Here is a 24,311-nt window from a genome sequence, read left to right as displayed (position 1 = left end):
TCAGATGGCTGAGTTGGATACTGAATTCTTGTTCATTGACAGTGTGACCCTAAACAGAAAACTAGTTTCAGCTTTCAGATCTCTAGGTTGTAAATTGGAGGTAGAATAACAATAATCACACAAATGTATTGTAGCATTTAAACATGAAAAGACATGTAAAACGTTTCACCACAGGGCCCCACAATTACAAAGCACCTGTTGTCAGGCATTCTGGTACAAGAATGAAGCTCTGTGAAGCACAATGGCTTTATCAGCAGCGCAGAACCAGTGGGAAGCCTAGTCAGGTCTAGAAGGCCTATATCCAAGCTTTTATTCCTCCTTGGTTCATTTCTCCTACTCTCTTGGCTCAAGTTTGTAAACCCTGGTTATTACAATTGTCTTACCAGATTCTTGCAAGATTTTCTTTCTTTCTAGACTATCTAAATTTCAAATATTTGATGAAATATGTTTAACCAAATTTGACCTATAGGTCCACTTCTTTTAGATACAAGTCTGGATAGAATAAGAATAGTGGCAAATAGAGTTCTGTTCTGTCCCAGTGGCTTAGTTTCTTTTCTCTTGCTGCAAAAACAAACACGACATGAACAAATCAATTAATAAAATAAAGCATTTCATTTGGCTTACAGTTCCATGTGGCAGAAGAGAGAAAACTGGGGAGTGCAGGAGTCTTTTGAAACTTCAATTTATATATAACAAATATATAATGTATCAATACAGCCTGCTGAGTCCACTTTTTGTTACTCATATTTGTGAATGTTTAAGGCTGACCACTTGGTATTAGATAATCAGCAAGGGAGTTAACCGTTAGGAAAGACTTTTTCTCTTTTTCTCGGTAGTCATTAACACTTGTAGCTCTTTTCCCAGGGGGTAGGCCTTCTGACATGACTGCTATCTACCTTTGCATGTAAACTGTTTTTTTTCATTGTTAAGTGCTTTTTAGAGTCTTGTGTTATTGAGATTTTATGGTTATAGCTCCCTGTCCTATATAGCAGACAAGATCTCACCTCAGACATCCTGATCCTCTGCTTTTTACAGTCTTTATGCCCACTCTTCCTTTATGTTTCCTGAGCCTTAGTATAGATATTGTGTTGTAGATATGTCAGTAATCTGTGATAACTATGTGTCCAGTTATCACAATCTCTACTGGGATTCCCTTTTCTATTTCACCTGCACTTTGTTGCTTTGTGTAGACACCAGAGCATTACCAAGTGGGCTTTGCTTTGGAGGACAGGTTGGCTAATTTTATTCAGGAATAATAACCTTTATAATATTGATAAATTTGATAAACACACATGCATTAGTATTCTGAAAATACTAACACCTTATTTTCTGAAACATTTAATTCCTTCTTTGGATTAATAAGATGTGTAGAAATATTTTCCTTTTTAAAAACTGCATAGATCATCCTTAACTCCTGTGTACACTTTACTGTTATGAGATTGCTACATAAGTCTGGCTTCTTTCACATTGATGATATATTGATGAGGAAGAAGGACATCTCCCTTTCGTTTCTATCATATTCCCCACAAACATCATATGTCCAAGGTGAGGCAAAGTGCAATGAAAATAAGAGAGTCTCATTCAATTAATAAACCTTCAGCCACCAAAGGAAAATTTCACAGCATTCAGTTATGTAGCCCCTGCCTATTCCAGACTCCTCTGACTTACTGAGTTGGCATCTCAGGCCATATCTTGTTGTGAACTGTGATTTCTAAATAGTGGTAGACTGTCTTTTGTTATGTCTCCCCAATGTGTTCCATTCCTTTCTGCTTCTACAGACTGTATTTATAATATGCAGTCCAAGTGACATCTCAGTTTTTCAAATCTCCGTTTTGCCTTCTTGCAATGATTTGTCTGCACCTCCACCAGAATTCTTCATTTTGTATTCTGCCTATAATAGTCTCCTTACCTTTTAGTTGTTTCTACTTGGTAAGATATTCTCCTGGCAACTCAGTACAGTAAGTCCCTCCCTTCATTTATTCTTCTCTCCATCTTCCCCTCAGGAGTCTGACCCTCCTCTTCTACATCCTCCACTGTTAGTCACATCATTTACTTCCTTCTCACCATTTCAACTTATATTGTGCCTTTCTGTATGCACCTTGTAATTTCCCTACTCTTTTATTTTTTTATACCCAGAAAACCTATTCTGACCATTAAAAGAAAGCTGATTTTTAGCTGTATTTTTAGAACACCTGGCCCAGTAATGGTCTCAGTAACATTTGTTCCATAGAATCTTGCAAACAAGTCCAATAGAAATCATCCATCCTAAAGACTATCTTCTATCGTTTAGTCTTTCTCTTCACTGACATCATCTGTCCTCACTGAGAACTTGGAAATGCTCAGGATTTTGAGGGTTATTTTCAACATTCAGAGAAGAAGATCTGGTATTGTTCCTCATTTGATTGTCCCTGAATCTTTTAGAAACGAACATAAGTAGAATGTGGCTCATTTTATGGAGTGAGTTGGGATAAGTTTTGTGAAATACAATCAGTTAAATTTAAATGATATTTAATTATTTGGTAAAATATTTACAGGATGGAGCAACCTGCTGGTGAAGGTTGCAGCCTCCATTATCAAACAGCTCTCTGAGATTGCTGTGAGGTGGAGGCTACCCTTCTTTCAGCAGGGATTCCTACTCTCTGCCTGTCCTTATTTGGAGGGTGTTCCTTGCTTACCATAGAATAGCACTCATACTCCAACCAAGTTCTATGCATAGAGATAACCTAGAACCCCTGCACAGATGTAACCCATGGCAGTTCAGTGTCCAAGTGGGTTCCATAGTAATGGGAAGAGGAACTGCTTCTGACATAAACTGATTGGCCTGCTCTTTGATCACCTCCCCCTGAGAGGGGAGCAGCCTTACCAGGCCACAGAAGATGACAATGCAGCCACTCCTGATGAGATCTGATGGACTAAGATCAGAAGGAAGGAGAGGGGGACCTCCCCTATCAGGGGACTTGGGGAGGGGCATGCGTGAAGAAGGGAGAGGAAATGGGATTGGTAGAGGAGGGGGGAGGGGTTCATGGGGGGATACAAAGTGAATAAAGTGTAATTAATAAAAGTTAAAAAGTAAATACAAAAATAATAAAGTTTAGAATAAAAAAAAGAAGTAGCCTCTGACACAGCTTCCAGCAGAATCCTCCCCCTTCCTTGCCATTTGATGAGTTAATGTGCCCCTAAGCAGGTAACATGACTTTGCTCTCTAATGTAAATGAAACACTCTGTGAGAACCTATCAGAGTACCTCCTGGCTGCTTCTCTTATTTTAAGTGTCCCCCTGACTCCTGGAATAGAGTTGATCTGCCTCCTTGCAGCAGGTTCCTGAAGTCAGTCATTCCATCAGCTCGCAGCCCTCTCAGCCCTGCCCTAATCAACCACCCACACCTCTGCTCCTCCTGCCCTCATGGGTTGGTGGCCAATGGCCCCTGAAGGAAGAGAAGATACACATTGGAGTAAGTTTATAATAATTTATAAACTGTTTTACAAATTTTATGATATTTTTAATGTTATTTAAGTTAGTTTTAGTTAAAGTTGATGCACAGGCTCATCCCTGTAATGTCAGTACTGAGGAGGTGGAGGCAGTTAGATCGCAAATTGATGGCATCCTTGAATACATCCTTGGTAAATTTAGCCAATATGACCTATATCTTTCCTTGTGTCAAAATTTAGACATATCTTTACAATGAAAATATAATTTATGTTGTTTTGCAAAAATATGGAAACTTCAGGTAGCAGAATAAAGTGGTATTAGGCAAGCCGAAAAATTCTTTCTAGCCTCAACAGTTGCAGTACAATATTACTTAGAATAATATTGACTAGTTTATTATTTTATTACTCTAATGGGATGATAGTCATGTGATACCCTTCCAAATTGAAGAACACACATCAAAACATGGTGCTGCTGTTTAAATAATGGTCCAGTACTCCTCATCCCATCCAGTTCTAACCAGAGCATCATCAGGATTACCTTAGCCTCAGCACTGTGCTCTCTGTGGGGAAATTTGCATATTTAGCAAATTGCTTCACTGGATTTGTTTGAATAGCTTATTCAGATCTGGTCTGGTAAAAGATCAGCATTGGCATGAGTGGGTTTATGATTCAAATTGGTGAACCGCAAAGGCAGTAGAAATTTGCTCATTGAGCGCTTTCCTGTGAAAAGATTTGAAGAACAAAATGCAGCATAACAAAACTAAGGAGCAACTAATTCCAGCTTCTAGTGCTTTAGGGAATCACGCCCTCAAAATCCAGAACTCAAACCCCAAATCCAAAACTCCCCCATACACCTTCTTTAATTGCGTACGTTTCATAATAAACTAGACTTAGACTATGTAAAATGAATGGAAAGAACAAAACACTTTTAAACCCATAATTTCATGGACTTGATAGGAAACAAGTTACTGTTTCAATAAAATCTCTCACTCTTTCTTAGACACACACACATATACAGACACACAGGGATAAAGACAGAAACAAGAAACTCATTACAAAGTTACAAATATTAGGGTAATTCAAATAATTCAGGCCCAGAAAGAAAATATTCTATGATCTCACTTTTATGAGGAATCAAAGAAACCAAGTTTTATAGAAGCAGAGAGTAAGAACGGGGGTTTTCATAGATTGTGGTGTGGGAATGTGGTGAGAAAAAGTCATAGGCTTCAAACTTACTTATAGGAAGATTATATTCTGGGACCCCAACAGATGAAATGTTCGCAGTAACCCATTAAACTTAATGTTACCTCATGTTATCAAATTGTAGTTCATTAAGGTAACAGAACATAGACAGCCTAAACCCAAGCACACTCAATGAAAACTATGACGGGTATAAATTTTCTTTGGCCATCATCTCTATATTATATTGGACTCCATGAACACACGTTTTGTTACTTAAGTTTGGAGAACTTGCAGAACTTTTCTACAATCAGACACCTGGAGAACATAGAATGCCAAAGCAGCAATTCATTTGTGAAGGAGGACATCCAGAAGTCCCTTTTACTTTTCAAGGCACCTCACATTCACTTTCAAATTTACGACTTTGTGATTAGCAAACAAAATGCAGATTTCTACCAACACCTGCAGTTATGCTAGATTGTAGAGGTTTACTACATGTATGTCCTAAGTATTACATAGAATATATAGTAAAATATCACCTGCTACTCATCTAAGAATAAAGTTAGCTTGGTAGCTAACAGTATGATAACCATAGAAGTAAAGAGTATCCACAAATTTCTATATGATTTAAAATTCATTACCAATTATGTGCAAGTAACTTTAATTTATGAATATATAGAGAAAATAAATAAACCCATATGGTTACAGAAATATATCTTTCTAACAATTTGAATTTTGAAGAAAGAAAAACTTGAGAGCTATGCAGTAGAAAATTTCTAAATTGCAGGATGACCATTAGTTCCATAAACACAGTGGATAATAGTGTGCTATTTGTGATACTCTTTTATATTTAAACAAGTTCTTAAAATAAGCCTAAAACAAACACAAACATTTTATCTGCTCTTCTAATATTGTAGCCTCAAAAAAAGCTTGTTAAAAGACATATGGCCCATGTAAAGAATCAATCTGATTTTGTGCTTGGGTCTCTGCTTCTATCTAACATTTTTTTCTACCACAGGAACCTTACTGTGCCTTCAGGGTCATCAGCAGATGACACCTGAGTTTTATGGTCCTTGTCGAGTCCCTGCTCAATGTTATTTCTATAACAAAGATGAAAGAATACAAAAAGTTATCAATGTAAATAATTAGGATTCAAAAAACTAAGGATGTTCTTTAAGCAAAATTACACCAAATACAAGTATTAAATCTAAATTTTCCTGAAGTAGACGAATGTCTCTGAATCATACAAATACTTTGCTCATAAAGAAAAAAATGGTTTCTTATAGTTAAACATTATTTTTTTGAATAATCAAGTTTGTTTGAGATTGTAAGGTCAAAACCAAATATATATCATAATGTTTTGTGTTTTGGAAGTGGGAAACAGGAATGACCACTGGTTCTGAAATCTATTTAATGTTTTGAAATGTGATTATTCTCTGAATGAAATGGCATACAAAAATTAAATAAAAGAAAGAGGAAGGCAAAGAAGCCAGTCCTGATGAAACCTGATAGACTAGGATCAGATGGAAGGGGAGAAGGACCTCCCCTATGATTGCATTGGTGGAGGGGCATAGGAGAAGAAGGGGGAGGGAGAAGGAGAGTGGAAGGGGATGGGAGAGGATGCTACAGCTGGGATACAAAGTGAATAACTATAATTAATAAAAATAAAATAAAAAATAAAAATAAAATGTTTCCCGAGGACCTCTAGTATGATGAACTATAGGGCAGCAAATAAACAGTGCTCTTTAGAAGCCGTGGCTCCAGGCACAAGCCAAGAGATTAGAAACTCTCCACCTTAAAACTTAAAACACATTTTCTCTGCACAGAGTTAATTCCGCTGCTGCCTGTTGTTAACAAATGAAATTTCATTGGGCCACAGTCACCTTTGTTCCCATCCACAGACTACTCCCAACTTCCTGTTGCTTTGTTGTTGTTGTTGTTTTGACCCACTAAGTCTAACTAGTGCTGCTAGTATGTGAGTGAGTAGACGACCATTCACTAGACTGTGTGCAATGTAGCAGGGTTATAAATTTAGCAGAAACAATTCTCCCTGCCCTGCCAGCCAACCACTGTCAGAGAGTTTTTAGTTAGAGCTGGGGTCTTATAATTTCCCACTCTACATGCTGGAATAAGGTAAAGCAGGTAGGGAAGTAAATAACACAAATCAGTGACAGCACACTAGAGGTAGAAAGGAGCTAGGGATGCTCAAAGTCCCCCACAAGTTATGTATTTCCTCCAGCAAGGATGAGCCCAACAAACCTTCCCAAACAGCACTACCAGCTTGAGACTTACTGTTTTAAGGTCGGACTCTGAAGAGACTGTTTTTTTTTTTTTTTTTTTTTTTTTCTTTTTTAAATGAGTACATTCCATTCTCTGGCTCCAAATCCTCATGCAAATTTCTCTTAGTACTACTTCACAAGTTCCAGCAGTGTTAACACTTTTAAAACTGTTTTAAAATCCAGTCTTTCCCCAAATTGAGACAATCTCTTAATCATAATCTTCTGTAAAATTAAACATACATGATACACATATACACCACACTTATGCCACACACACAGAAACACACCACACACACACACACACACACACACACACAAACACTATAGAGTTAGACAGACACACACATGTGTGCTTCCAATAAATAATGGCAGAGAATGTGTACTTGTGAGGGCTTTTCTTACTAGATCACGTGAATTGGGATGGCCCACCCTAAATCTGGGCCATAACTTTTGATGTCAGTCCACATAAAAAGGACATGGAAAAAGGAAGCTTTTCCTCTTTTCCTTCTTATCCTCACTCTCACTGACAAGTTCATATATCCATTACTTGCCTAGACGTTCTTTTGCAGGAATTAAAACCTACTTCTTCAGAATTCCATTCTAAACTGAAAACCAGAAGCTCTGTAGGAATATTCAAAAGCTCCAGCAATACATTGGAGCCAATGAGACAACACCTCTAGTGGACTGATCAAATACTGGATTCTTGGACTTTCTTCTGGGAGACAGCAACTGTCGGACTACCCAGGCCAGAGCCTACTCTCATAAACCCTCTTTTAATATATACAGACATTCTTTCAGAGGCCCTCTGTGGTAGGCTACTGTGCTGTTACGAGGCTTCTCTCACATCAGATGTCTGTACTGTTTGCCCTTCTGAATGAGGATTAAGCACCTTCCCTAGGGTCCTCCTTGTTTAGCTTCTTTAGGACTATAGATTTTAGCATGTTTATCCTGTATTATATGTCTAATATTCACTTATAAGTGAGTATATATACCATGTGTGTCTCTCTGCATCTGGGATACCTCACTCAGGATGATCTTTTTGAGTTCCACCCATTTGCCTGAAAATTTCATGATTTTCTTTTTAATTTTAATTTTCTTTTTAATTACTGAGTAGTGTTCCATTGTGTAAATATACCACCATTTTTGTATCCATTCTTTGGTTGAGGGACATCTAGGTTGTTTCCAGATTCTGGTTATTATGAATAAAGCTGCTAGGAACATAGTTGAGCAAATGTCCTTATTGTATGGGTGAGCATCTTTCAGATATGTGGAGAGCCGAGACTCAGACGCCACTAGGTGGCGCTGACATCTCGCCCTCAAAACTGTAAACCTCCAGGGCGCATGCGTAGATTGCGTAAGCACGCTAAGAATTGCGTAAGCACGCCGGGTAAGAGTGAGCAGCCAATCAGGGTATTGACACGTCACAAGCCCGCTAAGCATGATGGACCCAAGTCATCAGGCGGGGTAATAGTGAGCAGCCAGTCAGGGTATTCACACGTCACTCAGGTGCGACCCGGGCTTATATAAACAGCACCACATGGGGGCTCTCTCTCTCCTCTCCTTTCATCGCGTGACTAATAAAGATTTTGTTGCGGAAGAATTCCTGTGGTCTTGTGCGTTTCTGCCGGCGAAACGCTCACGCGGCTCCCAACACAGATATATGCCCAGGAGTGGTATACTTGAATCTTGAGGTAACACTAGTCCTCCTGAGAAAGTGACAGATTGATTTCCCAAGTGGTTGTACAAGGTTACATTCTCACCATCAATGGAGGAAAGTTCCCCCTTCTCCACATCCTCTCCAGCATGCGTTGTCATTTGAGGTGTTGCATTTGTTTGTTTGTTTTATCTTAGCCATTCTGATAGGTGTAAGGTAAAATCTCAAGGTCATTTTGATTTGTATTTCCCTGCTGACTAAGTACATTGAGCATTTCTTTAAGTGTTTCTCTGCCTCTTGATATTCCTCTATTCAGGTTTCTGTTTAGCTTTGTACCAGGAAAGATACTTAATCCTCATTCAGAAGGGGAAACAGTATAGATATCAGAAGCAGGAGAAAAGAAGGAATAGGATAGGAGCCTATCACAGAGGCCTCTGAAAGAATTTACACAGCAGATGCTGATGCTGAGACTAATAGTCAAACTTTGGGTAGAAAGCAGGGAATTTTATGGAAGAGGGGTGAGATAGAAAGGCATGGAGGGGTCAGTAGCTCCACAAGGAGACAAACAAAGCCAATAAATCTGGGCCTGGGGACAGGAGTAGGCTGAAAAAACCGATGTGCCAACCAAGGAAGAGGTGTGGAGGAGACCTAGACCCCTTGCTCAGATGTAGACCATAGACAGCTCAGTCTCCATGTAGGCTCCCTAGTAAGGAAAACAGGGACTGTCTCTGACATAGATTCAATGGCTGGCTCTTTGATCACTCTCCCTTGTGTGTGTGGGGGGGGGATGGGAGGAGTGTTGGGCAGAATTGCCGGGCCACAGAGAAAGAGGATGCAGCCAGTCCTGATGTGACATGATAGGTTAGAGTCAGATAGTAGAGGAGGAAGACCTTCATTATCAGTGGACTAGGGGAGGAGCACAGGAGGAGAAGAAGGAGGGAGGGTGGGATTGGCAGAAGAAGGAGGAGGCTACAGCTGAAAGTGAATAACTGTAATAAACAATAAATCAACAAAAAAAGAGAAAATACACACATATATAATTTATTTTTTCAATCAGTTCTGTTTCTTAAGAAAACTCTGACTAGTATACAATTCAAAAGAGAGGAATTAGTGAGTAAATACTGGATTAAAGCATGAGTGCATCCTACTAAGAAAAATTGGAAATACAGTGGTACCACGTCTGGTATCTAAGGCTTTAATTTAAAAGGGATTAAATGGCTCCAGCTTTGCAGTCTGCAACATATATCTCTCCCTTAGGCTATTTAAATGCCCTTATTCCATCTCTCCTTGACAGATGCCTTATGGATCTGGCATTTCCAACATCTTGGATTCTCCACTGCAACCCAGGTAGCATTTTACAGTTTCACATGAGGGCCACTCAGGACCTCCTGCCCATTCAGGGACTTCCTGCAGAGATTCTTTGACCACATTTTACTGGTTTCAGTGGCTTTCTAAACCACAGAAGAATGAACTGTGACCCCTTCGCTCATAAATCTTTCAAACTTCAAAACTCAGACAAGACTCTAAAGTCAACAACGTATTTCTAAGCTCATGGACAAATTCAGCCGCCAGGTTCAGATGGACGTTGAATCATATTAAATGCCTTACTGTCTTTTTCACAAGTTGAAAGGTTGGTTGGTTGCACTCTTGCTTTTGGACAAACCCTCCCTTCATTATGGGGTTGAGAAAGAAACCTCTTCTTTGTCCTCTTAACAATTCTAACCTGTTTTTCAGCACAAGCCTTGGCTGTGACTTTAAGTTTCCTCGTGCACTGTTCCTCTCCAAACTTTCCTTTTTGAATTTTTTCTGTCTTATTTTTTTTTCTGTAGACATGTAAAAGCAATGTCAACAACAACCACATAAGAGACTCAACTTTGTGCTGTCTTAAAATTTTCTCCACAAAAGGAATGAGTCGATTACTTTGAGATTCAGCCTTGGGCAACTTCATAGATCACGGGCTAAAGACAGCCAGATTCTTTGTGTAAATATTACAAGGAAAACCTCTAGCAGAGTTGCTGATATTGTTCTCTGCTTAAACCCTGAGATGTGTCAACAAAGCCTTATTCTTCTCAATACTATGATCTTCCAGCCTCATAGAATGGCCTTTAACCTCTGCTTGAAGCACTTAACTAGCCCAAAATTCCAACATCTTCAACATTCTAAAATCAAGTATGGTCATGTTCTTCACAGCAGCAGCTCATTCCTGTTATAAATTTCTGTATTATTTATTTATCTACTGCTGTCATAAAATGGCATAACCAAAAGCAATTTATAGAAGAAAGAGTTTATGTTGACATAGAGTGTCCATTGTGGCAAGAAGACATGGCAGCAATCAGCAGGTAGGATGCTGAGCAACCATCTCAATCCACAAGCAGAAAAGTGAGAGAGCAAATTAGAAGTAAGGTGAAGCAATGAAGTCATAAAGTCTACTTCTAGAGATCCACTTTTTCATAAAACTCACCAAATCGTACCATCAATCAAGAATCAAGTGTTCAAAGGTCTGAGCCTTAGGGGGTCATTTTTAATTTAAACCACCATGTTGCCCTTACACATACACATACAGCACAGATAGGTAAGCATGACTCTACAGTTCAGGGAACTAGATGCTGAAATAGAGGAGAGCCCAGTACAAATCTGAAGGACACACAAAGATTCTCTGTGGAAAATAAATGCAAACCTCTGTTTGTCTGTGTCTAGCTCGTGTCTTAGAGCAGTATTAAGTATCAAAGAAAGTTTACTTAAAAAAATGGTCCCTAAATTGTTATCCAGTGAAAGACTTAGTAAAATAAATAGCAGATCTGAGCTGTGTACACAAAGAGATTGACACATGAAAAGATTAAAAGTCAAAAATCCACGTGACACAAACATGAACCTCAATATATGTGATGGATTTGGGAAAATAACAATGTGTTAACATCAATTTATTGTTGCTAATGTTCAATACTTGTAAATTATTTCTGACAGGGTGGTGTGTTGAGATTGAGAATGTGAATGGGACACCTTTTTTCCTGTAAATCTTAAAATTTACAGAACCTTACAGGGTCCATTATTACTTTCAAATTATTTTATGGTGCTAGAACATGTGCTGCCATGTAAGTACTCTACACTGGGCTGCACTCCGGCTTTAAAGTTCATGATTGTTTAAAAAGCTTACAGAAGTGATGCTATTAAGACAACACAAAGTAAGAGTGTTTGCTTAAAATTCATACTAATGGGAAGGATGAAGAAAAAGGAACCCAGAAAGTCAGTAGCAGATGAACCATGAAGACTCATCTAGAATGTTCAAAGCACTAGGGTCAAAGACTTTAAGATACTAAATTATTTCATCTGTGGATGTAATACGATCATGTTTGGTTTTTGATTTCTTTCTTCTGACATCCCTTGAGGAACTCTTAAGAAGTACAAAGAGAATACTAAAGATTGAAGGATAACACACCTCTGGGAAAATCCAGACATGCCTTTTTAGGAAATAGTGACTTTGGGTCAGACCCTGGAGGTTAGCTGGAGCTTCAAATCCGAGCAGAGTAAGAACATTGTGATACCTGGAGGGGCTGAGGACATCCTCTCTATACTTGTCACTTTCCTCTTCATGTGATAAAATACAAAGAAAAAAAAATACTGATAAGAAACAACGTAGGAGAAGGATCACAGAACTACTGTTAATAAAGCATCCTGGGAGTGATGACTATACAGAAGAGGTAGGACATAAGAAAATGAAAATTAGCAGCCACTTTGTGACAGAAAATCCACAGGGTGAAAGTCCACAGGAAGAATAGATGGCAAGTGGAACTAATATTCTGTTTGGGAAGTTTAAACAAGACTGAGGAATAATGAATAAGTTCTGCAGTGCTAGATGACTAGACAGAAAGTCCATTGCTATGAGTGTATCAGCCTACCACAGCAGCTGAATAGATCTAATGGAAAACATCCACTGCTTTGGGAATCAAAAGACTCTGTAACTGTCATGTACAGATACTGATGATGTGGCCTCAATAGCATTAATGAACCTCAAAATATTTTTATCTTAAAGTTTAGTTGGTAGTACCTATCTTTCAGGTTGTAAAGATTTTAAAAAATCTGAGCTAAAAGTTAAAATGATATTGAGTGTGAAATAGAATGCACATATTTACAAAGTTGGGTTGAATACGTATTTGTAGAAGGAATGGAAAAGTGAATGAATGACTGAATGAATGAATGATCTAAGTGTCATCTAGCTGGTATCCTCCTCTTGACCTTGCAGCTGTGTCTGATTCCTGTAACTCTAGCTGATTCACACTGTCAGTTTCCTAGCACCAAATCTGCTTGTGAAAAAATCTGGCAGAGTCGACACTTGTAGGCAACCAGTTTGTACTTTTTGTCCTTTGATTGCAATTAATGAGATTAATTGTTTATCTGCTTCCCCATTATGCTTTGATGAGGCCTGCATGAGTGCATTTCCAGGAATATAAGTATTTAGTATTAGTGTGTTGTCTTACTGGGAGAGCAATGTTATTATACTGCTTCATTAATGCCAGTACATGTGGTTCAATTAAGATTTACAAATTAGGTTTAATTAAGGTTTATAAGCAGTGAGGTGAACGCCTAGCTGTGCCCACACTGCTGATGTCTTCTCTTTCTTCTTTTATCTCGTACACAGTACTCTTGTAATTATAAAAATTAAGTAGGTTCTGGAGCTGGGAAATGAATGGTACTCTCTGAGCATCTGATTCCACCTTCTATCCCACTGATTCTTTTTCCAAATGGGATCCAGGACTTAGGAATCAGAAAGTACACATCTGGGAAAAGCAGTTGTTTTATGCTGTGTCAGTTATTCCTCCAAGATTCTCAATGTCTACATATAAAGAATACAAGGAGAAAGTAATGAGGAAGAAGGAGAGAGACAGAGACAAAACACAGAGACAGAGCTTTGTGATATATTACTACACGAGAGTGTTCATGAAAAATGATAAAGTAGCTGAATTTTAAGTTTAAGAAATGAAAGCTATCATTGATGAGAGAGTTTACTTTGACTTTACCGCTTCTTAAGGACGAAAATCCATCAAAGCAGGGGTCATGGCTCTCAAGCTGCAGGCGTAGCTTCAGTAGCAAGAAGCTGGGAGACCATATGTTCTGTAAGTGCAAAGCGAAAAAAAAGACGTGGAGGTGGGTTAGGTGTTTAAACTCTCAAAGCCCTTTCCCAGTGAAGTAGCTACTACAGCCAGGCTACACCGCCCTATGATCTCCACAGACAGTGCTGCCAATCTGGGACCAAGAATTCAGATGTCTGAGCATATGATGGGAATTTCTCACTTAAACTACCACAAGCCACATATAATTAAATTTTGCTAGGTCTTAAGTTACTGAATTGAAAACTAACTCTCTTTCTCTCTCTAAGATAGTCTTGTTACTTAGCAGCGGTTGTCTGTAACAAAGAGATTTACCTGCTTCTGCCCATTAAGGGCTAAGATTAAAAGCTTCTGCTATCACACCTGACATACATTTTCCTAAAAAGGTGTCATTGACTTATCTTCCTCTTTGATGTTCAATGATATGTGATTCATTCCACTAAACAGAAATGATAATAGGAAGATCCCCAGCCATGCCTATGTAAGTACATACTCACTTAACAGTTTTTCCTAATTAGACTAACACAAGGTAATGACCTGATGAGAAGCATGAATCATAATGTCCCAGGATTTATGTTACACTGAGCTATTGTTATCAAATGCCAACAATAGCTTCTCAGTACATGCGTAGTGTAAATAGAGAGAATTAAGTAAATCTTTATGCTCATTATTTTGTCTAAATATATAAGTTAGTATGAGAAGCATTGTGAATGTTTCTCACCATGAAGAGATCAGTCAAAAAAGAAGTATGGCTGATGAATTGTAATGGATGACAAGAAAAATAGCACTGGGAATGATATTGCTTTGAAGGACAGGACCTGGAGATGATGTTATGGTCTTCACAGCCATATGGTCTAAGACTACCTGTCTATGAGTCATACATTTCTTATTTTCATAAGAAAGAAATGTGGGGACATTGCATTCTGCCTTGCCATCTCCTTAACATCTTTAACGAAGCCGAGGGCGATGGTGAACATAACAGTATGAAAGATGAAGAAATGTCTGTTAAATTGTATATGGCTGCGTAAACATTAGGAGTTATTATTATGTTGATTATCATTGATGACAGTCTGGACAAATGTGCTAATTACACTCATAAAATGAAGATGCTTTACTCTGGACGTTCAAGAGAGGCTTATTCGTCTAAAAAGAGCGATTATAAGCACAAAATATTCCTTTTTATTAGTGCTGTAATAACTGTTCCATGTAATATTAATAACAATAATAAAATGTTAGCTACTTCCACATTATTTTCAGGGAAAATGAACACAAGAGCTAAAAAGTTGAGTGAGCAAAAACTTGTTACTTTTAATGATATCAATAAAAAAACAAGAGATGTTAAAACGAATTTGTTTCCAACACTCCTATTATTCAATACGTTTAGATCATTTATTACTTCCTTTTGTTGTTGGAAACTATTGGATGACTACAATGGACTATTAAGGAGAAGCTCTATAATGAGCCCTGAAGCTGGTATGTTCTCTTTGACCCAACAGGCGGCACTCTCTTAAATTGTCTCAGACCTATCCACTGGTATTTTATCACTGATTTTGGCTATCATCCTCAGATTTGATTTCATGGACAAGATTTGTCTTGGAAGGTCTTGTTGAATTTAGAATCTAAAGACCAAACAATTTAAGCTGTTTCCTAAAACAGCAACAATTCTGGCTTTACCCCCTTACTTAGCATTAGAGTAAATTTGATGGTAAAACATATCTGATTTGGATTTATTTGACTATATTGACATCTTAGCAAGGGTTATTACTGCTGTAATAAAACACGATGATCAAAAAGCAACTTAGGAGGAAAACGTTTATTCTGCTTACTCTTCTACATTGTTGTTCAACATCCCAGAAAGTCAGGACAGGAACAACCTGAAGGCAAGAGCAGATAGATGCACAGGCCATGCTTACTGTGGCTTGCTCAGCCTGCTTCTTATAGAACTCAGAACCATCAGCTTAGGCATGGCACCATCCACAAGATGCTGGGCCTTCCCCCATTGGTCTCCAGTTAAGAAAATGCCTTAGAGCTGGATCTCATGGAGACATTTTATCATGTGAGGTTTGCTTGTTTCAGATAATCTAGCTTATGTCAAGTTGACATAAAACTAGCCAGTATACCCGGAAACTGTATTCCTTTGTCCTTATTGTTATGAATGCCACAACTGACTTTTTGTGATAGGTAGCAAAAAGAAAATAGCAAGAGATGCCTTGAGTTTTACCCAAATAACTACTAATCCAGTTGATGTAGTATAGAAATTTCTATTATTTACCAACTTAATATAATACCAGAGCCTTAAGTAACAGATTTATTATCACTCAGTTTTGGCATCCGAAGTCTGAAGTGTATAAGCCAGAACTAATGTCAAGATGTCAGCATGCTACTCCTTCTGCAGCTACCAGGAGACAATGTGCAGCAGCTTCCTTTATTCTGAGGCATGTGATCCCTTCTCCATCACAGAAGCTGATGGCATATCATTTACATACCTCCTCTTTGACTTCCGCTTTCCTGCCTTCCCTTTCATCTTATACCACCCTTGTGATTAAGTTACACCTAACAAAACAGTCCTGGGAACTCTCCCTATCTCAAGGCCACCTGATAAGCAATTCTATCTGCAAGTGAGAATGTCCAGCCCCATACATTCTTGGGAATGTGGCATGGACATTTTGGTGGAATTATTTTGCCTACTGTGGTGTACATATTATGATTATCAAACAAAGTAAACATGTACATAGCAATTTCACACTGATATTCAATACTATATGCTTTATCACATCTATTTAAAGACAAATTTATTAGTAAGACACAACATAGAAAAGTAGCCATTGAAGTATATGAAAAAGTGAAATAAATAAAAAGTAAAACAGACCTTCAGATTTCTCAAGTTATTACTTTTAGATTCTATATTTGTCAGAACATCACAAGAATTGGTACCACCAGTTACCAAAAATAAAAGAATAAATATATTTTATTCTTTCCTATTGTCCAAGTGAAGACCTTATATCAGCATGTAGTGTTAGAAAAATTAATTACTAAATCACAACTTTGCCTCTCAATCATATTCCTTGTTTCCAGCTAGTGTAAGGGAAAGAATGCTAGGAAGAATGTTAATACACTCTAAACTCTAGACTCTAGTGTAGAGGATATTTTTAAATTCACTTTACATCCCATCCATATTCCCCTCCTTCCTCTCCTCTCAGATCCATCCCTCTATCTGCCCTTTACTTTCCCTCAGAAAAGGGGAGCTCCTTACCACCAACCCACCCCTGCACATCAAGTTGCATCAGGACTGAGCACATCCTCTTCCACAGTGGCCTGGCAAGGTGGACCCACCAAGGGGAAGTGATTGAAAAGCAAGCAACAGAGTCCATGTTAGAGACCACCCCAACTCCCCTTACTAAGGAATACACAGAAGAGGAATTTTAATCAAGCAACATGGCTGTTCTGGCAAAGGAAAACATCCAAAGACATTCTAGTTCTGTGTGATCCAACTGCAATGCAGACATGCCCTTTGTACACACCTTTAACCTAAACAAAGACAGCAAGGTTAGTTTATAGAAGAGAGTAGGCATGTTTGAAAGTGACATCTAATTGAGGAACAGAGTGACCAATCAAAGAATGATAGATAGAGTCAGAGATAGAATGAATCAGAGACAGAATATGCCCAACTGTCACAAGAACAGAACAGGAAAGAAAGGCAACTTAAGATCAGCACAGGGAGAGAGGGAGAGTTTTTACCAAGAGCTTATTACTATGACAGTTTTGCAGAGAAAGTTGCAGAGAGTACAAGCTAAACACAGGTTAAGACAGAATAAGCCAGGGAAAGAGAAAGAGCTAGAAAATTAAAAACATATTGCTATCATTAGTTTGAGGCTAGGCAGAGAAACTCACCCAGAAGCCAAGAGAAGCCAGCTTGAATCAGTCAGCTTGGAAACAAGTTTAGGCCAGAACATCCGAGTTGAACCAGCCAACTAGAGCTAAGAAAAAGCTAGAAGGGATTGGGAACAACTCTCATCTCATCCCCTATTGGGAGGGAATAAAATATCAACATTTACACTATAAAAAAAGTCTTTGTTCCTCTAGAGTATAGAGGAACTGAACTGATTATTCATATATATATATACACACATACATATATGTACATACATATATATATATATATATACACACTATTGCTTACAGGCTGTGGTCTAGCTAGTCTAGTTAGTTATAATGACTAACCACAAATCAAAGGATCAAAAATCCAATAGTTATAAATTCCAGGAGGTAAGATGTTGGGATCAGTAAGCAGGCACTTCTATGGCCAGCTTCAAGGTACCTGATAGACCGGTTATCAGGCAGTTGTGAAGACACCTAGACCACCTGCTGACCACCTAGAACTACCTGCGCATGTCCCTGGGTCACCCTATAAGAGAACTGGGGCCCTCCCCTTTCTCTCTCTCTTCTTCCTCTTCCTCTCTCTGGCTCTGTCTCTCTCTCTCTCTCTGTCTCTCTCTCTCTCTCTCCCTCTCTCTCTCCCTCTATCTCCCTCTATCTCCCTCTCTGTAACCCCCTTCCCCTAATAAACCTCCCACGTGGAACCTATGTTGTGGTGTGATTTGTGGACCCGCGTGTAACCTTCACATTTGCACATTTCCTAACATAAGATATCTCAGCCTCTCTTCAGTATGCAGTGGGGTCCCGAAGAAATAGGCTCTAATGCCAGTGAAGGACTTGCTAGCAGGAATGAGACCTAGCAAGAAGAGAGAGTGTCCTACTTCTCTGCTCTTTATGTAATCTGGCAGCAGAAGGTATGGAATAAAAATTAAGGGTCTATCTTTCCATTTCAAAGATCTGATTAGAAGTGGGTTTTCAAAGGATAAAATTAAGAATAAATCCCTCACACGTATGCACAATCATTTGCATCTTAGTTAATTCCAGATGTCATTAAGTGGACAACAAAGAACAAAGAGGGAACTTACTCCTCAGACACCTTGTCTCCTGGCAGCATTTCTTCACAAACCACATTGAACAGTTGGTGGGTTCAAGATAGATATATTCCTACTTTTATCCCACCTGTGACCTAAGACCTGGCAGTAACTTTTTCAGGAAGAAAAGATATATTGGAAGCTCATGGTTTCAAATGTTCAGTCCATCATGGTATGGAAAAACAATGTTTAGGAAGTGTCTGGAGCCGTGACTCAGTGGCCTGCTTTGATATTTAAATCTTGATGGAGAGATGGCTTTTAGGAGGCCTTTACTAATGGCAGGAGAACTTGCAAGTCCATCTCCTTTTGTTTGTGACAGCAGGTGGGATAGCTTGTGAGGATCACACCTCTTCCACAGGCTCCTTGTGCAAATTAACCATTGTTCTGAGATGTTTCTACTCTGGCTTAGAAACTCTACAATAAAAAGACAGGCTGACAGTTACTGCAGAAGAAGGCTGAAGATGATGCTCCAAGCATCCTGTCTCCACTCTTGTGTAAACAGGACACAAGTAAAGCAACTAGATACAATGTTGTGCTATGGGAGGAGCCAGAGGACAGGAGGCAGAAGAGGAGGAAGAGTCTTGAGACTTGCTGCTGACACTGCTTACTGCAGCTGCCTGCCTTTTGCATAGGCTGTCGAGTCTGGACCTTTAAAATGTTTCCTGTGTGCTGTGTGTTTATTTTATTAATTTTAATCCTCACTCCCAACTCAAGAACTGTTCGACTCTGCCCGGCTGGCCCTGGCAAGGAAGTTTGCAATAAGGTAGGCAAGAATCAGATACAGAACAAAGAACTGTGGACTCCGGATAACTTTCAAAGGCATGCCCAGTGCCCTTCTTTCTCCATAACTTAAAGAAAACTCTGTCAATAGTTTGTGACAAGAACTAAGGACTAAGTTTTGAAAGAATAACCTTCAGGGGACATCTCGGATGCTAACCATAAGATTACAGAACACCAGAAGAAAGCATGTGTCATGAAGTTTAATCAGGCCCTAACATCATTTTACCACAGAGAACAGATGCTTTTTTTCATGTCTTTTTTACTTAAATTTTTATATTTTTAATATTAGTTACAGTTTCTTAACTTTGTATAACAGCTGTATGTTACTCCCTCATTCCCTCACAATCCCAGCCTCCCTCCCTTATCTTCTTCCTAACCCTTTCCAAATCCACTAAAAGGGGAGGACTTCCTCTCTTTCATCTGACCCTAGTTTATCTTTGTGGGGCCTAGCAGGGCTGCTCCTCCCTCAGGTGCAGGGGGTGGGGGGGTCAAAGAGCCAGCCATTGAGTTCATGTGAGAAAGAGTCCCTGTTCCCCTTACTAGGGTACCCACTTGGATACTGAGCTACCATGGGCTACATCCGAGCAGGGGTTCTAGGTTATATTCATACATGGTCCTTGTTTGGAGAAACAGTCTCACAAAAGACCCCTCTGCCCAGATATATTTGGACCTTGTGGAGCTCCTGTCCTCTCCAGGTCACACTAACTCCCCCTTCTTTCATATGATTCCCTGTACTCTGCCGAAGGTTTGGTTATGAGTCTCAGTATCTGCTTTGATACACTGCTAGGTAGAGTCTTTCAGAGATCCTCAGTGGTAGGTGCCTGTCCTGTTACTTGTTTTCTCCTACATCCAATATCCATCCCATTTGTCTTTCTAAGTGAGGGTTGGTCATCTTACCCAGGGTCCTTTTTCTTGTTTATCTTCAATAAGCCTGATAACAACCTTTCACAGATCTTGAACATCAGTATTCTGTCCTTTTCTTACTGTACACTGCTCTCCTCTATCCAGTATTCATTATTACGTGGGCAGCTTAACATATCTGTATGCTTCCTACTTTTAAACTTGTAATACCCATCAACATCAGATGAAGTTCTGAGATGTTGGCCACCAACACCCTTGTCACACAATTGATGCTATGGTTACAGAGCAGTGGGAACACTTAGAAATATGTATATGTAAATGATTTAGATGACAAGAGGCAAAAGAAATAAAAGGCAATGCAACTTGATTGATTTTTGTTGTTTTTAAGTTGAAAAGACAAATAACTTATTAATATTCTTTGCCCTGTAATACAAATACAATTTAGTGTGCTTAGGGAATTTAGTATTTGGCTTATGATAGGTATATAAAAGTCCACAGTCATTTGCACAGCAAATAGTAAGTCCTAAATAAAAGATGCAACTAACAACATCACTATTCATATTACTTTGCTAATATGGTAATCCATCCTTTCTGTTGTTTTTAAAAGAGAAGAAATTAAATTGGAAAGATTAATATGATCTAAGTCAATGTATTTTTCTCTTGTGCTAAATTCCAAGCTTTATCAGTTACTTGGCTACATCTATCCCTTAATGCAATTTTTGGTTCCTTGACTATGAGAAAACAAATCAACACAGCATTAATAATTAAGGAGAGATTATCATTTTTGCAACCACCTTCTTGGGAATGGGAAAGATTGAAAATTACGTCTAGTTCAATCTGTCAAGCAGCAGATATGCAAACACACTTCTACATCTATATGCCATGGCTTATAAATAAGCTTCTAGCTGGTGTAATCCTCAAGTCCAGATTCAATCATTATCATGCTTCTTCATTATTTCAGAAATAAACAGAAGTATCTCATACCAGAAAATCTCAAATCATGCTGAATTTAATTTTCAGCTCGTAGAATCATGCAGTAAGGTTTGACTAGACCTGAGCCTACACTTAAAATCTTATCACCTGGTGTTAGCATGTTTTATCACAGGCTTGTCAAATACATACATTGTCACTCCCTTAATAATGGCGAAGAGTTTGCAATGTGAAGTATTATTTCACATTGATTTCCATGCAAATTTGTGAATATCACCAGGCTACCCATTAATTAGTTGATTACTTAGTCAAAATGGATAGCTTAATGCATCTTGGTAAGTATTGATTAAAGTGGAGTAGTTATGATGTTTCTAACCATTAGTAGCGGTAAAATAACTGTATCTATATTCCAAGCTATGTAATATAAGTCAGGCATTTCATATTTTTAATTTACTCTTTCCAATAAGTCTACATTTAGATGTTATTGCAAGTTTACTTTAATGAGTCAATGTTTAGAAAGTTTAAAAAAAAAACAAAAACATTTTGCTTGTTGTTGAAAGCTACCTGCCTATGCAGAGCTAAGATAAAGCTGTGAGTAACACTTTATTTTAATTTCTTTGGATGGTGGTTATCAATGTTCTTAAGGTTTATGTCACAAAATTCATGATATTAGAATGAATTAATGAAATTTAGGACGCTTGTAACTTGTATGAGAATATGGCATTAACGGAACACATGAACTTGCTGTGGTAGTTTGAATGAGGATGTTTCTCACAGACTCAAGTACTTGAACCCCTGATCTCCAGTGGTGACACTGTTTTGAGTGTTGATGCAGCCTTGCTCAAGGTACATCACTTGAGCCTTGTTCTAGAACCAGTTCCTTCTCCACCTGTGTGTACTCAAAGATGTGAACTCTCAGCTTCCTGCCCATGACACTATGCTTGCTATTTGCTTCCATGCCTCGCTGATGGCCTTCCACACTCTTATCACTCTGGAACTCTAAGCCAAAATTATCTCTTTCATGAATTGCCCTTGACCACGGTAATTGATTAAAGCCACAGAAAAATAAGTAAAACACACACTGTTAAAAGTAGGCTTATTTATTTTTGAAATGCATTTTATTATATAAGTTAGGGTTAAAATTAATGACTTAGGTGGGTGATATAAATCAGTAGATAAAGTATTTGCCTATTATATAAAATGCCCTGGATTTTGTCCCCAACACTGTGTAAATTTGGGCAGGTCCAGAGGCTCAAACCTGACATATTGGTACTTAAAAGGAGGAGGAGATTAGGTAGTAAGATCAAGACTTTAAGGTTATCTGCTACTAAGCAGGTAGGTCAAGGTTGGTCTGTGGCACATGAGGCCCTGTCTTAAAAATTTACTTTTCAAAATCAGATTAAATGTGATACAATGTTTAAAAATAAAGTAAATTGTGTTAAACTTTCAATTATTGACCCTAATGAATTGATGGCATCAAAGTTGCTCCTCAGCCAATTACAAATTTTTCTTTTGGGGCTGAAGTTGTAGTTCAATTAAGAGTTGAACAGTTGACTAGCATGTGCAAATGTTTTAACTGGTTGGTAAAAGTATAAAACAAATGATTAAATAAAATGTATTTTAGAAGTGTATTTTTAACCATCTTCTTTTCACCTTGCTCAAATGCCTTTCTCTAGAAGTTTTTCTCTAGTCAAAAGTTACTCTGTGAGTTATTTCGTCACATACTAAATCAAGTAAAAGAATTCTGAAAGTCTCTAAATCTACCACAGGTTTTATTGTTGCTGCTTTGATGAGGGAAACTGCCTATGTATTTGTAGACAGAAGAACCTTATGTTTTAGGCCATGAACTCTGGAGTTAAATTTTATTTGATACCAGCTACCATTGCTTTTGTCACCTTAATTAAGAAACTAAGGTTCCATTATCCTATTTTGTTTTCTCATTGATGAAATGAAGCAGCAGCAGAAGAAGAAAACAGGAAATAAGTTAGGAGCCTCCCACAGAGGGTCTGTGAAAGGCTCTGCCCTGCAGACTATCAAAGCAGATGCTGAGACTTATGGTCAAACTTTGAGCAGAATGCAGGGAATCTTATGAAAGAAGTGGGAAAAAGTAAGATCTGCAGAGGACAGGAGGTCCACAAAGAGAGCAACAGAACCAAAAAATTTTAACACAGGGGTCTTTACTGATACTCATACTCCAGCCAAGTACCATGCAGGGAGATAACCTAGAAACCCTGCACAGATGTAGCCTATGGCAGTTCAGTGCCCAAGTTGGTTACATAGTAATAGGAACAGGGACTGCTTCTGAAGTGAACTGATTGGACTGATTGGACTGCTCCCCTGACAGGGGAGCAGCCTTACCAAGCCAGAGAGGAAGACAATGAAGCCACTCCTGATGAGACCTAACATACTAGGATCAGAAGGAAGAAAAAGAAACCCTCCTTTAGCAGTGGACTTGGGGAGGGGCATGTGTGGAGAAGAGTAAGGGAGGAGTTGGGAGGGGAGGAGAGAGGGAACTAGAGGGGATACAAAGTAAAAAAAGTGTAATTAAAAATAAAATAAAAATAAAAAAAGTGTATTCCTCGTATTTTTAATATAAAAGGTGTGTAAAATACTATATCCAAAGTATCAAACTATGTTTCCCTGACACGATGAGTCATTAAGTGGATATTGATAGTTCATGATCTTCTGTTTAACTGCAATTATTACTTAGGGATGCAAAATGGGGGTGTAAGACCTGGGGTCTCACAGCTCAGGATTTTAAGATTGCTCCTTTCCCAGAAACTCTCACAGACCATGCAACTCATTGCAAAAGCAAGAGGTTTAATTTAACCATTGCGCAATGAGGTCAGCCCTGCCAGTCAGCAAAGAGTGGCACCTGGAGACAAAGGCCTTTAGGTTTTTAAAAGAAAAATTGTGGGAAATTTGAAGTTGCAGTTTTGGCAACTTAGGATTGGATGAAGAAGCCATAAAGTAAGATAATTGGTTAGTCTTAGGTGCTCAAGCTTGGCCAGTCCTGCCAAGTGTGGATGCAGCTGCAATTTAAGGTGGGGGTGGTTAGCTCATCCTTGAAGATTAGGTGCTGTGGACTTTTGGCTGGAGGTCAAAAGCTACTCAGAAGAAGTCTAAGT

Source organism: Meriones unguiculatus, chromosome 8 (assembly GCF_030254825.1).
Source record: "Meriones unguiculatus strain TT.TT164.6M chromosome 8, Bangor_MerUng_6.1, whole genome shotgun sequence".
In the NCBI taxonomy this organism is placed as follows: Eukaryota; Metazoa; Chordata; class Mammalia; order Rodentia; family Muridae; genus Meriones; species Meriones unguiculatus.
This window is presented reverse-complemented; position numbering follows the sequence as displayed.